Source organism: Prionailurus bengalensis, chromosome B4 (genome assembly GCF_016509475.1).
Source record: "Prionailurus bengalensis isolate Pbe53 chromosome B4, Fcat_Pben_1.1_paternal_pri, whole genome shotgun sequence".
Taxonomy (NCBI): Eukaryota; Metazoa; Chordata; class Mammalia; order Carnivora; family Felidae; genus Prionailurus; species Prionailurus bengalensis.
The window spans coordinates 132396379-132402528 of record NC_057358.1 but is presented as its reverse complement, the minus strand read 5'-3'; positions in this window follow the sequence as shown (position 1 = coordinate 132402528).

The following is a 6150-nucleotide window of genomic DNA, read 5'->3' as shown; positions in this document are numbered from 1 at the left end:
CGGTGCAGCTCACATCCTCACCACAGGCCCCTGGAGGGCAGGGCAGGATGGCAGCTTCTCTGACTCCCCAGATCGGGGTGAGGACAGTCACAGCCAGACCCTTACGCCCAGCAGGCACAGTACCAGGGCCCACAGCACTTTTAAGGCCCGAGGACATGTTTTCCATCAGAAGGGGGGGGAAATGGATACAGCGTAGCCTGCATTATGTTGCCCTTTATACCAACACAGCTGCAGAGGAGAATTTTTAATATTTTTACGGAGGAAGGGCCCATGGAAGTGACACCGAGGCCCTGGTCAGAGGGGCCCTTAGAGGCCTGTGTCCCTCCCGGGGCCTCACTGTGTGGTGATGATCTGCTTACTCACCTCCCTCTCCAGCGGGACCGGCTCTGGGTCACTGGCAAAGCAGGCACGCGGTAGGCATCGGCTGAACAAATGCTTCGTAAATTAGAAAGCAGTCGACATTGATCGGGCACTTCACTCTGTGCCAAGCACTGGGCTAAGCTTGTATGAAGTAGACACGTCAACGCCATCCCCACTGTATGGATGAGGACACTGAGGCTGAGAAGGGCTGATTCATGGGCCCAGCAATGTCCCCACAGGAGGGGCAGCAGGTGGTGGGGATGTCAAGGGGCTGGGAGTCATTTGCAGGAGAGACAACCTCACGGGGATATCAGGCAAGTTCTTCTACATGAGGCCCATGAGCAGTGGCCCAGGGGCCAGTGCCCTCAGAGGCCCCAGTGCTGCCTCTGACTGGCCTCCTGACCGCACAGGCCGGGCAAGCCATTCGGCCAGACGCCTTGCAGGGGGCAAGGAGTGATCGTCAAAGCTTCCGCCGAGCGTCAGGCACTGGCCTGTCTAGAGCTCACGCTATCCCTGGGCGCTGTGGGTGACTGGTGTTCCCATTCCAGAACACAGTGTGAGAAGCGCCTGGACAAGGGGATGAGGGATGCCGGAACATGGTACGGGAGACTTTCCCCCCGCCTGGGGAGTTTGGAGGCAAGGAAGCAAGCCTCCATGGGACAAGTGACATTTGAGCCCATCCTTGAAAGCTTCGTAGAGATTCATCAGGCCGAGAAATGGGGAAAGGGCATTCTAGGCCAGTGCGCGGCCTGGGCAAAGGTGTGCGAGCGGGAGGGGCCCTGGGTGAGGCCGAGGAGGGCTCAGCTCTGGGGAGCGCAAGCGGGGCACTCAGGGGTCTGCGGCTGCCACACTGGGGTGTGAGGTGTCTGAAGCCTGGGGAGTCAGGCAGTTAGCGGAAGCAGGTTTACTGAGCGGTTATTAGGAGGCTGGCCCTGTAACAGGCGTGGGGGGAGAGAGACGACTAAGGCACAGTCACCCATAAGAGCTGGCTGGGAGTGTCCTTCTGTTCCAGGTCCCTGGCGCCCGGCTGGCCCACTTAGTAACCTGGCCCCAGTACCTTTCCTTCCTCGGACTGGCCTTTCCCGTCCATAAAACAGGCTTAACTGTGCTTGCCACCCAGTGACAGAGCTCTTTGAGTTCTCGGGATGAAAGATCCCATAAATGTGGAGTCCTGTCGCCAGCTGGGGCAGGGTGGAACGGGGAGCCCACATCAGATCCCAAGGAGATAGAGAAACAGCCCTGGGGGGTGGGAGGGCCCCAAGAGCCTCTGAGGCCACCCCCTCCTCCCCCATAGCTGCCAAACGTGTTCTTGCTGCCAGGAAGCCTGACATTAAAGTCAAGTCCTCCCCCACCGCACCCCCAACAAGGATGCTCAGCTCGTGATGATTAAGGGACAGACGCGGACACCCTTGGCTGCTGACCTGTGCTGACAGCAGAGAGGAAGAGGTAGAGGTGGCCTGGGCAGCAGTGAGGTGGCTGGAGGCTTTACTGTCACTTGTGTGTCACTTGTGCGCACGACTGAGCGCTATGGACCCGTCCCTGGCACGTGGGGCAGGCAGAGGGGTACACAGGTCATTCCACCTCCATGTGAGCGCCCGGGTCTCTGGAAGCACAGAGAAGCTCCCTGACTTGACTACGAGCCCACGACAGACCAGGAGGCTGACCTCCTCCCTCGTCTTCCCAAAGATCTCCATTGGCAAAAGCCCTCTCCTCACTCAACCTCACACACGAGGAAACAGAGGCCAGGGGGCCTTGCTGACTCGTCCAAGGTCACGCACAGGGTGGTCGCTACTATTCACATTTTACGAGTGAGGCAAATGGCTCCGAGAGGCCAAGTGGCCGCCCCCGGATCACAGAGCAAGCAAGTGGGGCACCTGGCCTAGAGCCAGGGCTGCGGCTCCTGTATTCTCCTCACCTTTTATCACTCCTACCCTGACGCCTCACTTCCTCTGGCTGGTCTGGGTGAGAGCCCCAGAGTGTTCTGTGGCCCAGGAGCGCCCCGGTGGGCCCGTTCGGGCTCCCCCCGGCTGAGCTGTTCCTCGAACATCCCCAGCGCACGGCGAACTTTCCCATCAGGCAGAACGGGCGTGGCGCCCAGGGCCCACGGAAATGTTTTCGTTTTCATCCTTTTAACGCCAGAAGGAAAATTACATATAATAGTAATAAATATTTACTCATGAATCAAGCCTACATTGCAGTACTCTTTCGGCCAATGTGATCATAATATAGAACTTTAAATATATATATATATATATATATATATATATATATATATGTATATATATATATATGGGGCGCCTGGGTGGCACAGTCGGTTAAGCGCCCGACTTCAGCCAGGTCGCGATCTCGCGGTCTGTGAGTTCGAGCCCCGCGTCGGGCTCTGGGCTGATGGCTCAGAGCCTGGAGCCTGTTTCCGATTCTGTGTCTCCCTCTCTCTCTGCCCCTCCCCCGTTCATGCTCTGTCTCTCTCTGTCCCAAAAATAAATAAACGTTGAAAAAAAAATTTTTTTTTAAATAAAAATATATATATATTAAAAAAAAATATATATATATATATATATATTTTTTTTATTGGGGCACCCAGGGGGCTCAGGCATCTGACTCTTGGTTTCAGCTCAGGTCATGATCTCATGTTTTGTAAGTTTGAGCCCCGCATCGGGCTCTGTGCTGACAGCATGGAGCCTACTTGGGATTCTCTCTCTCTCTCTCTCTCTCTCTCTCTCTCCCTCTCTCTGCCCCTCCCCTACTCACACTGTCTCTGTCTCTCTCAAAATAAAGAAATAAACTTTATATATATGTACATATATACATATATAATATATATGTATACGTGTAACTATATATATATGTGTGTGTGTGTATATATACACATACATATAAAATGAAGGAAGGAGCCACCAAGGCAAAAGTGTCTAGCGACAAGGAAAGCCATCGTGTGGCCCCACTGCAGCGTCTACACTGTCAGCCCCCTTGTTCCAGTGGGCAAAGCTGTCCACCGCCCGCCCTGCCACTGTGTCTGAGATGATGAGGAGAGAGGGGAGGAGCAAGAATGGGGCCGAGAACGAGGGCAGAAGCGAGCTGGGGGAAGACTGGCCAACTGAATGGCGGCCGCAGAGGGAAGAGCCCAGAAGGGCGGAGGGTTGCTGAATGAGTGGACGGCAGACAGGCGAGGCGCAGAGAGATGGGGAGACGGGTCTGCGTGTGATCTCACAAGTCCGATGGGTGGCATCAGTGGCGACAGTCAGGACGGCCGGAGGGGCACGGCACAAACACGGGAGACCTCAACAGCAAAGGCAAGAATTTCTCCGGGGCCCTTGTTACTTTTCTGTGGCTGCTGTAACAAGTCAGCCTAAATTCGGTGACTTATCAGCAACAGAAATGTATTCTCTCCCAGTTCAGAAGACCAGGCATCCAAAATCAAAATCAATGGACTGAAATCAAAGTGTCAGCAGGGCCATGCTCCCTTTGGGGCTTTAGGGGAGAGTCCGTTCCTTGCCTCTTCCAGCTTCCGGCAGCCTCCAGTATTCCTTGTCTTATAGCCACACCACTCCAACCTCTGCCCTCTCCTCTTCTCTGCCTCCCTCTTTTTTTTTTTTAATTATTTTTTTAACGTTTATTTATTTTGGGGACAGAGAGAGACAGAGCATGAACGGGGGAGGGACAGAGAGAGAGGGAGACACAGAATCGGAAGCAGGCTCCAGGCTCCGAGCCATCAGCCCAGAGCCCGACGCGGGGCTCGAACTCACGGACCGCGAGATCGTGACCTGAGCTGAAGTCGGACGCTAAACCGACTGAGCCACCCAGGCGCCCCTCTGCCTCCCTCTTAAAGAACACTTGGGGGGCGCCTGGGTGGTGCAGTCGGTTAAGCGTCCGACTTCAGCCAGGTCACGATCTCGCGGTCCATGAGTTCGAGCCCCGCGTCGGGCTCTGGGCTGATGGCTCGGAGCCTGGAGCCTGCTTCCGATTCTGTGTCTCCCTCTCTCTCTGTCCCTCCCCCGTTCATGCTCTGTCTCTCTCTGTCCCAAAAATTAAAAAAAAAAAAAGTTGAAAAAAAAATAATTATTCCCAAATGACTTCCATTTGGTTATGAAATAAAAACCACGTTTAAAAAAAAAAAAAAAAAAAGAACACTTGGGATTCCATTTAGGGCCACCTTAATAATGCAAGATAATCTCCCTATCTCAAAACCCTTCATTTAATGTTGTCTTCAGTCACCTTCACAGTTTCCAGAGATTAGGACCTAATATCCTTGGGGCCATTATTTGCCATCCGGCAGGCCCACAGAGGCAACGCAGCCTGTGGGTGTGGCCCCTGCCTGAGACCAGCAGAAGGCACATTCCGGAAAAGGGTCCTTCTGCCAGGATCCTGGGAGAGCGAAACAGGTTCTGCAATGGTGGTGGCGAGGTACAGGCCCTCCATTGGAATTGACCAGCACGGGATTGGGGAGTTAAGTGCCCTGGTGAGAAGGTGTCAAGGGAGGCCCCAGGATGCTGGCCCTACATCTGATTTGCATTCTCATTCTATTCCTTCCACGGTCAGCAGATACTCAGGCCCCACCTGAGGTCCTGGAGAGCCAGGCAGTTTGTCATCTAACCCTTGCCTTCAAGATGCTATAAGTGCACGTGAGGCCCCTTTTTTTCCCAGGTGGGCCTGTAGAGGCCCAGGAAGAGGGGTCGTTTTTTTTTTTTTTTTTTGTCTGGAGTCAACTTAGCACAAGGGTTTCACTCCTCCTCACGCCTCTACCCCCAGTGCCTTCCTGTCCTGTCTCAGTGATTTTGTAATTTCTTGTCTCTTCCTCTTGGTGCTTTAAGCGTGAAATAACTTACCCTTAGAAGCATTTGCACAGGAAATGACTCCTCCCAAGCTGTGCACTTGCTACTTGGGTAAAGTTGGCCGGTGGCAGGCGTCAGGTGACATTTGTACTCATTCATTATCTATCAGTCACATAAATTTGAGCGAGGCAGAGGAGGACGTAACCAGCCCTGCTTTCTCAGTACCAAACTCCCTCCTTTCTGCAGTGAAACTTGGGGGCCCTGGGGGCAGACGGGGAAATGCCAGAGCCTCCTTGCCCTGTCTGGAATCCCAACATCAACTCTTAAGCAGACAAAGCCGACTTGGATGTGAGGAGAATCTCCTAATCTCACTTTTGCCTCCTTCTGGCTGTGACTTGAAGCAAATCACTTAAAACCTCTATGAACCTGTTTCCTTACCTCTAAAATGGGTGTGGAAAGGCCTGGCTAAAAGGACAATTACGCATGCGCCAGGCGTTTAGCATCCCTTCAACAATCGTTGGCTGGTCCGCTGAGGACTAACTACTAGCTACCCTTCCAGGTGGGCCTTAGGCCAAGGGTCTTCTACTTTTCCTGCTCCCCACTCGGTGGGGGGTTAGTGGGGAGCCGTCCTCAGAGAGGCTGTGTCTCCCCAATCACCCGATGCCTTTAAAGCCCTGGCATCCCGCGTGTGGAGTCCGTTTGCGGAGCGCGGGGACGCCACGGCCGGAAGGCCACGGGTGGGGTGAGGCGCACGAGGCGGTGCTCGGAGCGGGATCAGGTGTTTTGAGCCACCAGACCTGGAGTCAAGTGCGCAGTCAGGCCCGGCCGAGCCCCAACTTGCGGGCTCCAGCTGCGTGCTCCCGGGGCTCGGCACCGCCCCCCGCGCCTCCCACGCGCGGACTCCAGGCAAGGCTCGCCGGGCCCCCGGGGCCCACGCGGCGGGCGGAGCGAACTGGGGCCTTTGTGTTCAAACAGCCCAATGGGCGGTGGCAGTGGGCGGTGACGCGGGCGGGGCCCG